General features: G+C 35.8%; 1 protein-coding gene across 11 annotated transcripts in view; it reads right to left on the bottom strand.

Moving 5' to 3' along the window:
• Positions 1-14888, bottom strand: part of DLG2 (discs large MAGUK scaffold protein 2) — a 1735130-nt gene that overhangs the window by 593007 nt on the left and 1127235 nt on the right. The gene's annotated exons all lie outside the window — the stretch shown is intronic.

Below are 14888 nucleotides of genomic sequence, written 5' to 3'. Positions count from 1 at the left end.
CATTTTAAAAAACATTAGGAGGTTAAATTTCATTCTGGCCATAAATAAACCATGCTTTATTGATGTTTGTGATTGTATGTTTTCATCCAAATGAAATCTAATTGAAGTTATTCTAAAATATTAGTGAGACTCTACAAAAAAACCCTGCTTATTGCTTCCCTTAGAATTTTGTGATGTTGTCGGGGAGAGGAGATGGTACCAAATAGGTACTGTGAGCTTACAAGGAATGAACCATTTAGGGGCGATGTTACAGTTACAAGGGAAACATTTTTTAATATGTTTTACATATTCCATGAATAGACACTAAAATATGGCCTTAGAAAATCAGTGGTAAGGGCAGCACACCTATATGACATTTTTTGCTATAAAACAGCATTAAGAATGATCATGTCAGACAAGGAATGTCTTTTCTTTATTGGCTCAAGCTCAGGTAATTCATCCCCATTATCCTCTTGTTATATTTGATGGGAACCCCTGGACCATGTAACCATGCCTATGTACTTCAGTAACAATGAGAAAAGAACAAACCAGGACATAGCTGAAATTCCTAGTGAGAAACCATTTTAAGCATCCAATCAACCTTTAAATTGATTTGAATTTCCAGAGAGAAATACTTTAAATATAGCCAGGCAACAGGTAACATATGCCTTAGATTTCAACAGCCATGAATACAGGGTATATAAAGAGCTACTTTAAAATAATCTAACAAATATTCAGTTCTCAGTTTTATCTATCACAGAGTCCTTCGGAGCTGGGCAAAACCACTGGGCAAGAAAATTCTTGGATTAGGGGTCTCTTTTTTCTTATGTATGTCTTGGCAACATCATTAACGTTTAGAAATCAGCCAGAAAAACTAACTTTCAACTATAAAGCCGTAATTTTTGTAGTGTTCAAACTTTAGTTTACTTTTCCTTCTTTAGAAGAATTTAAACATAATTCTTGCATATTGAGAGCTTTATAGAGGCAAGGGCCAGAGAGCTCTAATACCTAACAGAGCCTGGCAAAAAAGAACTAATGAAGAGAAAAAAAAAAAAAAAGAAAGAAAGAAATGAATGACTGAACTAGGTAATTAATTTATTTATCTGATTTATAAACACAGACATTTGTGGGTTTTCTTCCATAAGAAACTTGTATATGGCATCATTAACTGAAGATATAATTGTAACTATAATCAGCAAATATAAAGAATGACAGCAGACTTTACTTGTGTGTGTCCATCAGCCACTTAGAGCATGTTTTCAAGTTTCTAATTACTTGAGCTAATTGGTGAATCACATTTTACTGTGTTACTACACTATCAAACAGCCCTAAACCAAATTTGATTTCCTGGGCTTCAGCAAGTTAATGACTCAGAGAAGAGGACTTGATGATGTTAGAACTAAGCTTTAGCATCTTTACAGACTTTTTTTGTTCTTCACACGTAAAAATGCAAAACAGAGCTCAAACTCCCTGTAAGTGTGTGTTTCCGTATTAATTCTTTTTTCTTTTTCCTTTTCATCACTTTCTTTAGTTGACAGAGGGAAGGCAGAAAGGGAAGGCTGAGTTAATGTGATGTGTTTTAATTCTCACAGTATGGCTCCACAAAGCTTTTCTTTGCTTCAGTGCTTCTCTAGAGTGAAGCCCTTCACATTATTAAAGTGTTGCCAACTAGGGAGGGAAAAAAAAAAAAAAACTTCAAACAGAAGAAAACAAGCCTCTGATAATAAATATCAGAGGGGAAAATTCTGTTAGGAAGGGCTAAACAGTCAAGAATATTTTAGTGACATACACTGCATAGTCAGGGTCTACTAAAATCTTTGCTTAACATTTCTGGATCATACATGCTGACTGTTAGATCCTAGAAGCATTATATATGCATATTCCTACTTTGTGTTCAGAAGTTCCCCAGTCGACTAGATGAACTGCTGATGGCTTATATTTACTTCATGGGTCTTTAGTTTTCAACTTAAGAAAATAATGTCACTTGCCTAATTCAACAGCAGCCAGGATCTCAATATAAGCAAGGAAGGTGACGCCCAGGTTGGGAAGCAACCTTACTTTTAAAAGAAAGCATTTATGTTCTTTTTTTTTTTTTTAAGATACTGACAGGCATATGCAGAATAGATAAACAAGATTATACTGTATAGTACAGGGAAATATATACAAGATCTTGTGGTACCTCACAGTGAAAAAAAAATGTGACAATGAATATCTGTATGTTCACCTATAACTGAAAAATTGTGCTCTACACTGGAATTTGACACAGCATTGTAAAATGACTATAACTCAGTAAAAAAAATAAATAAATAAAAGAAAGCATTTCATGACTACAACAGGATTTAGTGAAATTATCAAGGAGTGAAAGGATTTTAGCGTAGGTGAAGCAATATTTCAACATTTAGTTGAGGAGCATTTAAAATATGGAATAACAAGAGCCAGAGTGAGAGTTCAGAAAAGACATTCAAGAGGTTCTAGTGTCTATTGTCTCATCACTAGGAGAATATGATCTATGTTCTGCGTGAGGATCCCTAAGACAAGAACCTACAGCCTCCCTTGGCAAAGCCCCTGGGGGAAAGAAAGAAATAGAAAGAACTAAGAATGCCTCCATTTTAAACAAAAGTACATAAGAGTGGGCTGTGAAATTTAGCAGCTTTTCAGATGAGTACACCAATACAGTATTTCTTAAGTTTTTTCCATGCATTTACTTAGAAGAGTGGTTGCTTACTGACTGGTAAAGAGTCAAGAGGTATGAACAGTAATTCCCACCTAGCTGGAATTTTGAGTTCTCATTCAACAAAACCAAAACAAAAAAATAAGCAAGCAAACAAAAAGAACCCAAAACTGTGTTATGAATGGCTCCCATAATCTTCTGGGTGGGGGGCGGGTTAAAGATAATTTATTGTCTGAACTTGACTTAATGGCCCCAGTCTACCCCCAATTAAGCTGTATACTATATACCTTTCAATGCACAAAACTTTTTTCCTGAAAAGAGTTCTGTCAAATACATTTTTGTTTCTGTTGTTCTTGACCAGTAACACTACCTGGGATATTTAAGAAACCTGGTAATGTTTTACGCCCCTGATAGTTTGGGGCCTGTACAGCTGCATGGATAGAGTTTCCATTGTTCCACATCTGCCCTGACCGTCACTTACAGTCTCCTCTCCACCTAGAAGAGTGAAAAGACTGGCAGTTTTGTAGCCATGGAGGGTCAATGAAGTAGATGGAATTGCCCAGTTTTGAAATCTGTTCTTCTTCAGCTACTTGATTTTTCTGAACCCAATCCAATAGTTCTGGAGTGACAGCTGGTAGGTTTCCATAGTGGCTAGAAAATCAAATTGACGCCGCACATAGTCCTGCACTGTTTTGGGCATGTAGCCTTCCTGGTCTCCTATGAATGTTAGATAAGAGCAGAACCCACTCAGATTCAAACTTGGTATTTAAAAGTTCTAATTTCATAAACTTTGACTGCTTTACATATTTTTTTTCTCTCCCAAACAGCCTCTAGATAATTTTGCTGCCTTTTTTTCCCCCTTTAGTGCTATAGTAACCACCTGCCTGGGTGATAATATAATTTGATTTTGAGATCTATTTTTATCTCTTAAAAAGAGGTTTTTCATGAATAACACATATGAACCATTCCATGTTTTAATATTCTTTAATTGGAATCTTAAGTAATGACTTCTTTGATTTTTTTTTGTTCCTTGACACATTTGTAATTTCATTAAAACTAACAACATACTAAAATGTGAGATGAATTTTTATATATTCCCATGTCACACACTGAAACAAGTGCTGAAACAGGAATATCAAAGTGTTGGCTTCTTAAGACTGAACACAATTCCACCTAATGAACAAGTATTGAGCGTGCATGATTTGCCAAGTGATATGACGGGTACTGAGAAAATAAAGATCTTAAGATATGATCTCTATTCTCAAGAAACATACAGTCCTTAAAGAGGCACCAAACACAAATGTATTAAAACCTACAAAAGTGTGATACCTAACATACAAAATATAGAGATGGATTAGAGAGTCACAGCCCCACTGTTGCCACACAGAAAGTCTGTACAGGTCTATTTATAATTTGTTGTGTATGAAAATTTGATTCATTAGTAGCATAGGATATGACAGATAATGTACTAATTCTGCTCTTAATTACAAGTGTTTATAATGTAGGAAACAAGACATCTCAATCTTATGATTTTAGCATATAAAGTTGCCACTGGACGCTAGGAGAAATGTGACGATCATGGAGTCCAGAGCATCTGGTTTCCACAGCTTCTTGCTACTCCCAGTACTAGACTTGGCCCACGTCATTCTGCTTTATCTGTGGTAGTAGCATCTAACACAGTACCTACCACACAGATGAATAGTGACTATTTTAATGAGGAAATTTAAAAAAATCTATGAATCAATAAATGAGATTTGTTGGATAAGTAAAACCTGATGCTCTCAGACTCTAGTCACTAATGAGGATGCATTTCCTACGGGGCTCAAGCCTTTCAGCATTGCCAGCTTAGACATCCTCACCTCAGAGATTAGCTCTTCTCAGGAGTTTTTACTACACGGAGTCAAAACCATCATCAAATGCCACAGCAGGTCTACACACACACACACACACACACACACACACACACACACACACACACACACACACACACACACACACACTTATCTGCATTCCTCTTTCTTTATACGTTGCCAACATTTCTCTCTCTCTCCTATTGGAGGACCTTTTACAGTAAACATGTCAGGATGCTGTAAGCTCTTTATAATTGAATCTCTTATGTCCATGCTCTTATGCTCAGTAGGTAAGAACATGGGTTCCAGAGTGAAAAAAAAACCCATCAGATTTTAATCCTAGCTTCAATATTTATGACATGTACGAATGTGAGTAATTTCCTTAATCTCAAAAACAGTATTCTCAAGTGGAGAACAGAACCACCAAGTACTTCCCTTAGATAGTTATTATGGGGATTAAATTAGATAGCTTATGTGAAATACTTAGCACACATCTTAAATAATAAAGAAGTTTTAGTGAACAACTATAAGCCAACAAACTGGACAACCCAGGAGAAATTATTAGTAAGAATACTGAATTAGTAATATAAATTCTCCCAAGAAAGCAGGACCCAGGATCAGATGGCTTCAGTGGTGAATTTTACCAAACATTTAAAAAAGAACTAACAGTAATCCTGCTCAAACTTTCCCCCTCAAAATTGAGGGAACATTCCCAAACACATTTTAGCAGGCCAGCACTACCATGATACCACAATCAGAAAAAGATGCTTCTAGAAAATAAAACTATAGGCCAATATTCCTGATGAATATAGATGCAAAAACACTCCATAAAATACTAGCAAGCTGAATTCAGTAGCACAATAAGAGGATCATTCATCATGATCAAGTGGGATTTATCCCTGGAATACAAGGATAATTCAACACACAGTCAATCAATATGATACAACACATTTACAGAATGAAAGAAAAGAATCATATGATCACCTCAATGCATGCAGAAAAAGCACTAGAAACTTCAACATCCATTCATGATAAAAAGCTCAACAAATCACACATAGAAGGATCATATCTCAACATAATAAAGGCTGTATATGACAAGCCCACCACTAACATCATACTCAGTGGTGAAAGTCTGAAAGCTTTCCCTCTAAGATCAGGAAAGATAAGGGTGTCTACTCTCAACATTCCTATTCAACACAGTACTAGAGATTGTAGCTAGAGCAGTCAGGTGAGAAAAAAAGGTATCAGAATTATAAAGGAAGAACTAAAATTATCTCTATTTGCAGATGACATGATTTTATATATACAAAATTCTAGACACTCAACCAAAAGCTGTTAGATCTAATCAATGAATTTAGTAAAGCTACAGGATACAAAAACAATATACAAAAATCAGTAGCCTTTCTATACACTAACAAAAAATTTTCTAAAAAAGAAATAAAGAAATTGATCTCATTTACAACAGTATTAAGAATAATAGAATACTTAGAAATAAATTTAACTAAGGAGGTGAAAGGTTTCTAGTCTGAAAACTGAAAAATATTGATGAGCTAAGTCAAATAAACAAATAAATGGAAAGGTATCCCATTCTCAGTCCCAATGGATTGAAAGAATATTAGTGACATATTCTGACCAATCATTCTGTCAATTCTACCAAAAGCCACCTATAGATTCAATGTAATTCCTATAAAGATTCCAACTGCAATTTTTGTTAGTAGAAAAAGCACTCCTAAAATGTATATGGAACCACAAAGGTCCTTGAATAGCTAAAGAAATCCTGAGAAAGAAGAAAAAAGCTAGAGGCATCACATTTTCTGATTTCAAGCTATATTAGCTACAGTCATCAAAGCAGTATGGTAGTGGCATAAGAACAGACAGAAGAAAAAAAAAACAAATGGAACAGAATCAAGAGCCAGAAATAAACCTAAGCATACAGTCAACTAATATTTGACAAAGGAGACAAATATACTCAATAGAGAAAAGACAGTCTTTTCAATAAATGGTGCTGAGATAATTGAATATTCACATGTAAAAGGATGAAACTGGACCCATATCTTATACCACTCACAAAAATTAACTCAAAGTAGATTAAAGACTTTAATGTAAGACCTGAAAACATTCCTAGAAGAATACATAGGAATAAAAATCCTTGGCATGGGTCTTGGTAATGATTTTTTGGATATACTATTTAAAGCACAAGAAACAAAATAAAAACAGAATTAAAAACTTTCTGCACAGCAAAAGAAACCACCAACAAAGTAAACAGACAACTTATGGAATGGGAAAAACTATTTGCAAACTATTTATCTGATAAAGGGTCGATACCAAAAATATATAAAGAATGCACGCAATTCAATAGCAAAACCAAAATAAAACAAGCACAAAAACAAATAACCCTGTTAAAAAAGGGGCAAAGACCTGAACAGACATTTCTCCAAAAACGACATGTGAAAGGCCAACAGGTCATGAAAAGATGTTCAGCATCACTGGTCATTAGGGAAATGCAAATTAAAACCACAATGATCATCACCTCACACCTGTTAGAATGGCCAAAAAGACAAGAGATAAAAAATACTGGCATGGATGTGGAGAAAATGGAACCCCTGGGCACTGTGAGTGAGACTGTAAACTGGTAACAGCCACTGAGGAAAACAGTATGGAGGATTTTCAAAATATTAAAGATAGAACTACCATATGATCCAACAGTTCTACTTCTGGGAATATATCCAAAGGAAACAAAAACACTACACCTTAACACAAATACCTCTTTCTGAATCCACCTAAGAGACTCCCGTACAAATAGGAATCATCTTAGCTTTCTCTCCCAAATCAGGTCAGTATGGCTTTTGCTCAGAATATCGCCTCAACTGGACTTTCTCCCAATCTTTCATCCACTCACTCTTGCGTCTTCTTTTTAATACTCTCTCCTAGTTTGATCATCATATTGCTCTGCTATTGGCACTCATATTCCTAAGGCTGTTCTCATTGCATCCCTTATATCCCCATCTTTATGAGGATCCAGATTTTATCTTACTCATTTTTTGCACCACTGTAGCCTTTTCATAGTTGTCTCCAAAAGAATCTTTCGAACCATGTCATGTGAGAACTCCAAAAATTGCACTGTCATTGAACTTTTCTCCATCTTTAAGTAAGCATTAGGCAGCCTCTAATAACTGCTCTCTTTTCCTATGAAATATGGTTTGAATTTATCTCTCCATCTCAGGGAATTCCTTATACACATGCACTGGTAATTTCTAATTAAAATACTGAATGCAAAAATTAAAACACACTCTAACACTTAACCGAGAACCCACCATGTGCTAGGTATGATAAATCCCAGAGGTACAGAAATGAATGAGATATGGCTCCTGCCATCAAAGCAGAGAGAGGCGAATGAAGGAAAACAAGCAGTTCAGTGATATGGCTGCTATGGTAGATGTCTGTAGATTACAGCAGCTGCAGAGATGACCCAGAGGAAGGAACAGGTGATTATACTTGGAAGTTGTCAAAAAAGGCTTCAGAGAGGAGATGGTATGCACTGAATGTGTTCATGGGCAGATGCTCATCAGAACACGTAGCAAAAAGATGAGCCTACAAAGGCAGAGGGAACAGCATGGGCCACTTCTTCAGAGTGCTCTGCTGGAGAGAGCACTGGCTTAGAGTCGTAAGACCTATATTATAGTCTTGATTCCGTGGTCTAACATGCTAGGTAACCCTGGGAAGGTCATGGTGCTATAATTTCCTCATGCAGACAGATGATCTTTGAGGTTTCTCCCTTCTCTGATCTTCTATCAGGGCTTTCCCTCCATCTACCGTTTAAATCATATTTACTTTGTCACTTTGGTAAAGGTGCACCCAATCAAACTTTACTAAGAATTCTTCTATTATTCTCTATTCCAAAGATCCCAGTCAGCAACCCATAATCCTGCCAGCTAGTATCTCCCTAACCTCCTTGTACCTCTGTCATGTCCCTTTTCCTTGATCTGTAAGGAAAGAATCAGGGAGCAAACTAGATGGCAGTATCACCTGCTCTCCCTAGCTTCACTAAACCATGGTGCCATTAGAACCTTCCCCATTTCTTCTTAAAGATCTCAAGTCTTCTGGTAGAAATAAAAGGTAGTCTTTCCTCTTTGAAAAAGGAAAAAAACCCAAGGGAGTTTTGCTCTATCTTAATCCCAAATAAAGAGCTGAAGATTGATGTCGATTATCTTCATCTCTCTCTCTTTTTTTTAAATCACATTTAACTTTAAATATCTCTGCTGGATGGATGAAAAACAAGTACTGAAAAAGTGGAAGTTAATCTACCAGCCTGGAAGCTTTTATCAGGATGAGAGCATCATTAGACAAAGCCTAGAGGTTTGTAGCACACCAGTAAGTTGTCCACCACTTTATTTAATAATGTCCCTTCTATACTACCTGCACTGCTTAACATTGTGTTCTCTCTTCATATTAAAAGAAATTAAAAGCTTAGATTGTGGAATCCAAAAGGCCTGAATTCTAATAGCAGTTCTGTCACTTACAGAGTGTTAAAACTCATCTCTGTTATATATTATACACATTTGTGTGTTAATATTGTTTATTTAAACACTTAGTAGTAAGCAAAAGATGTTCTTTTTAAGATTTATAGAGCATCTATTTTAATCTAAGGTATACATCTGATTACTTTAGGAATACTATTCAATTATAATGAGACTGGCTTATAAATGTACAGATTTATAAGAAGATAATCATAGTCAGAATTTCTTACTTTTGATAAACACAAACTACAAAAATAACTTGATATTCTTAGTTAAGATTCTTTTGCTAAGAGTTCTATATTCTATTCTTACAACTCACCTGAATGTGTTCTACCAGTAAACCCTGATTTCAAGTTAAACTGCGAATTCTAATTAGACAAACGTCTGAGTTCAGTGAGCTGCTAAATCATAGCTTCTACCAAGTACAGAAAAAATTAATCAGTATCCTATGATCTGTTCCATTCTTAAACAATTTTCTTTTGGTTTCGTTATTTCCTCTGCCTTTGTCATTAAGACTTTTATGACACATAGAACTTTGTGGCTAGAAAAGTGATCACAGACTTAATAATTACTATGTGTGTTTTTTAATTTAATTAGAAACCACATTTTTTTTAAATTAAGTAGCTCTTAATACTTGTAAAATTGTGATTATTTTTTCCTGGTATTTCTGTCAAGAGAGATCAAGGAAGATAGCTTCGAGTTCTTACATGTATATAAAAAAGCCATTTTATATATACAAAGTTGTCTCAATTAAAGAGTTCTGTAAAGGAAAAATATTGTCACTTAATAAGTCCAGAACAGGGCTTGCCTCTGGTTTGGAAATGGGACATTTCTTCCCAGCTTTGTTCCCTTCCTTTGCACCATTTGTTGGATGGTGTAATAACAGATGATTTTAATGCTCTGTTTTGGCTTCAGCCTGGTGCAGGCTATTTTGTTCTTTAGGTTTAAATATTCCATAAGCTTGAACACGCTCTCTGAGACAAGTAAACGGCGTTAAGAACACAACTGAGTGTTTAAGAGGGCATTATGAGACACTAGGTTTTTGTCCCATCAATCCCCCTCCCTCACCTGGCCACCCCATATACAAACCCCCTGGTTACTTGCAAGTCAAATATCCAACAAAATCAAGAGCTCAAAGCACATACCCAAAAGATTCAGAAAAACATAAACAAAGTGAGTGATGAACCACAAAATAAGATTTCACAAATATAATGGTGCAAGCAGATAGCCAAGAATATTTTCTCTCCCATGTGAGTATAACACAAGTATAATATAATACAACAGGATGAGGCAGAGTATCAATGTCATTCATTTCTTCATCTTTGACTTTTCTCCTCAAACCCCTGCAATCTTGTTTCTGTTCCACCACCACACCAAGACTGAGCTCTTAAGGATCAACAAAGATCCACACTGGAATACAGTGATCTTTCCCCAGCTTTCATCTTCCCTGGTTTTTATGCAGCATTTGACAATCTGGAGTGTCACTCAGTTTTCTTTTGTCACATGACTGATATCCTTGTTGGTCTCTTCTCTACTGTTCAATCAAGCAATTATGTCATTTCCTTTTTTCTTGGCAGATACAGGCGTTCACAAAGCCTGTCCTTATTGTTGCACAATCTTTACCTGGGTTCTCATCTCACTCGACTTTTATTTTCTGAGTTAATGCCCTACTATCACTCCAGTCTCAGTGAGTCTAAAATAGAATTAATCATCTTGCATAATTATAACCATCATTTCCTGCAGCCTACCCAATATACCTGTTAAGAGCATCCTCTTTTTCATATACATCCTTTATATTTGTTATCCAACATCCTATTTTAAGTCCTAAACTATCACTTTCTTAGAACATCAATATAATTTCCTAAAAATATTTCTGCCTCTATCATTTTTCAGTATCAATCGATTTTTCATATCCTTTGACATTTATCTTTCTAAAATACAATGTTTACATCATGTAATTTTGCTGCACAAGTGGCTTTAAATAAATTTTCTTTATCCATAAAGAACATTCTAGACTATTCACCAGCTGTTACCAACCTAACTGTCTAGCGGCAGACCCTACATTTTATCTTCAAAAGCATACTCCAGCCAAGTAATTATACTGAACCTAAATAAAGCACCTCTTCTCTTTAGTATCTTTATTAATGTCCTATACTCCACTCTAAATATCTTTATTTAATCTATGCTTATTAAAATCCTAATTAATTTAGGAAAATATTGTTGAGTGCCTAGAATTTTCCAGATACTACGTTAGATCTTAGGGAGGCAGTAGTAAACAAAACACAGCCTGCATCCTCATGGAGCCAGATTCTATTTGGGAACGTGGGAAGCTTCCATTTCTGTCAGCCAAAGGCTATCTCTTCTATGAAGTCAAAAAGGTTTTTCTTATCAATCCTCTGAAAATCATCACTATTCTCTAAATCACCCCCACCCCAAGCTAGTAACAATAATGACACTACTACGGGCACTAGTATTACAACGACTGTTGTTTTCCGAGTGTCTACTACATGACAGGCACTATCATAAACTGACCTAATAACTAAAATAATCCTGAGAGCTAAACATTTTTAATATTAATTTCACTATTGAGAAAGCCAAGTTTCTAAGTTAGGCAATTTCTCCGAAGTTATACAGTCATAAGCACCATGAAACCAGGAGTATCTTGTTCATCCCTCTCATCACTCAGTGATGGGAAGTGTATGTTCAATCCAAATTTGTGGAAGAAAATTAAAGAAGAAGTGGCTGTAAGGAGAGAGGAAAGAATGGAAGTACCTAGTGTTTGAATCAAGGGCAGCCTAATGTGAGAACACTAAGCTTTCTCCTTGGTTGTACACAGCATAGTCCTGCTCTTACCATGCTTGTGCTCTTCCTCAGGGTCCAGCTCCTCAAGCTGTGCTTCATCTTCCTGATAGACTGTCTTACTGTTCAGATGAGGCACTATATTTTAGATTATATTTTCTCCTGTGGCACCTGTTGTAATGACTTGCCCATATTAGCCATTTCATTAATATCTACTGAAGAAACAAATCAATTGAACCTTATATTAAGGGATTTTTTTTGCCATAAATCTTTAAAAATCCCTTTGTATTCAAAAGTCCTACTTACCATTGTCAGTTTCCAAAGGAGTCAACTGTCTTAATTTCTCTCTAATCATTTTACTTCAAAACTTGCTAACAATAAGCTGTCTCCCTTTTCATCTGAATATAGGTCACACTCTCAGCAGCCTTCAACATCAATCCATCAATCAACAAATATTTATTGAGTGACTATCTCCACCTTCTTTGCTAGCTCATATGATCTCTTTCGTCTGATTCCGAAAGTACATCACTATCTTCACAACCTTAGAGAACTACAGAGCTACACTGCCCTGTTAATTCATCTGCTCTTTTATCAAGATCACATGAAAAAGTTTTTTTTAAGTTCTGTGATTCTGGAAAAATGCTTTGGTCTGCTTGTTATAAAAAAGGTCAGATCAATCTTTCTGCATCAGATGCTAAGGGAAAGCATTCTGCTGCTTTATATGTTATTTCATTTTTCTTGAAGCACTTTAGGATCATGACATGGAGCTGATTATTAATGCTGTTTCATCCCCCCACCCCTCCACCCGCCACCCTGCCAGTTGGTAAAATATGGAAATTGTAAGGTTTCAAGTTGTTTACTTGTAATGTTTTTCCAATTATGCTAACAAAAGTATTAATCATTAACACACTATTTTCATATACATTATTATTTGTTCCTCATAACCATTCTATGTGGGTTGATATCTCAATTTTATAGATAAGCAAATAGCTCAGAGATGATAAACAAGTGGCTCAAAATTGCTCAGCTAGTAATGTTGGTGTTTTGATGAGAATCTAGTTTTGCACTAACTGGATAATGTGTTAGCTACCAGATTCAGGCTTAAATTCAATCAGACATGGATGCCAATCCTGAACTGGCAGTTATTAGTTTTGTGACTTCAGAGAAGTTAGACAGCCTCACTCCCTCCTCAGTAAAATAAGGTATTATTTATATTTACTTCAATAAGGTTGTTAGGAGTTTCAAATTAAGTACAAAGTATAGCACAGTGCTCAAGAGTACATACTCTAGATACTCCAGCTGATAAAAATGGAAATTGTAAGGTTACTTACACTCTAGAGCCAAATTGCCTGAGTTCGACTCTGCCAGTTACTAACTATGAGATCTCTAACCCAGTCTCCTCATCTGGAAAATAGGGTTCATAATCTCATACGGTTGTGAAGACTGAATGAATTAGTGAATTAATATAAATAAAAAGAATAAGCAAAATATTTGGAACATTACTGGGGACATGCTAAATGTTTATTATACTACCCATTATTACAAAATGGTGAAGTAGGGTGCTCAGAAAAATCCTCTCCCCTAAGAACAACTTTAAAATAAAATTGTCAAAAATAACCATTTCTGGACTCTGGAAACTGACCAAAGGCATACAGAAAATTGAAAAAACTTTGATTCAAGAATCTCAGTTAACAATAGCCAGAATCCGTGGTGTTTTAACCTGGGGCTGCTTTTACTCATCCCCTCCCTCAAGTTTTGTGGGAGCAAGAGTTCTACCAAGGCAAGAAAAGCTATGAAGACCAGAAGCTTTGCTGCCATAGGGGACCAACTTCATTTGGAGCAGCATGTGAGAAAATCTCATAATCAGGAATGTTGTTAGAAACATCAGTGATTTTCGTGGTAAGTATCAGAAAAACTGACCACTGCGGTAGCTTAAGTTAGCAGTACTGGTTTGTGGAAGCTACAGATGGTACAGACTAGCTGGAAATTTAACAGGGAAATCTGTTGAATGAATCATGGCAGGGCTCGATAGCTCCAAAAGATCCTTGTTGGAGTGGAAGACTGAGTGCACGTGCAAGGTCATTCACTGACAGGAGCCAGGAAAAGGTCTTAGCCATCTACACATCCCTGGATGAATGTGAGGCCTTGCACATATGCAGGGGAGTCATAATAAGGCCTATTATAAAACAAAATCTCAGGAAGATTTGTAAACTGAATTGAAACACATTTCCCAACCCATACACAAATCCACTAACAAAGGATGGAAGACTTACTGGCTCAAAGTGTTTAAGTAGAACCTCTGACCAATCATTGGCTCACTACTAAGCTATACTGATTTAGAGGCAACCCTAGGAAGTCAGAATTCAAAAAAGAAAAACAAAAAAGGAAAACTCAAAAGAGATATCAGCAGTTACACATTTCAGGAAAGACAGAATCGAAAGATCTAGCTAAACAAACACACACAAAGAAACAGCAGTTAGGAAGGTTGATGGCAAATAAGAATGAATAGCTGCTATAACATTATCTCATATGGTCTGTTTTCAAAAAAAAAATTACGAGACATTCAAAGACAGAAAAATATGACCCACACATAAGAAAATAAGCAGTAAAAGCAAACTGTTTCTGAGGCATCTTAGATGTTGGAATTAACACTAAAAAACATCCAAGTAGTTATCAATATGTGCAAAGAACCAAAGGAATCATGTTTTAAAATTTAAAAGTATGACAACAGTGACTAATCAAAAATAGACTATCCATAAAGTATGAATTATAGAAAGTATGTAAAAATTTTTATAGTTGAAAAGTACAACAACTGAAATGAAAAATTTCACTGGAGGTTGTAGTTTCTGCTCTAGCACGTAAGGATCATAGCAGTCCCCACTCCTTCCTGATAACAAACAGAAAGCTAAACAAACTGAAAATAAACTGCATCAGAAAAGTGAGGTCACAGAGCAAACTGCTGTCTCCCAAACTGGAGAGACAAGAGGGCAGACACAGAGAAGCACTAGTTACTGTGGTAGAAATCTCCACAGGAACCAGTGCCAGAGTACGAAAAACTTAAATTGTAATTGA

This window comes from Vicugna pacos, chromosome 10, assembly GCF_048564905.1.
Source record: "Vicugna pacos chromosome 10, VicPac4, whole genome shotgun sequence".
NCBI lineage: Eukaryota > Metazoa > Chordata > Mammalia > Artiodactyla > Camelidae > Vicugna > Vicugna pacos.
This window is presented reverse-complemented; position numbering and strand designations above follow the sequence as displayed.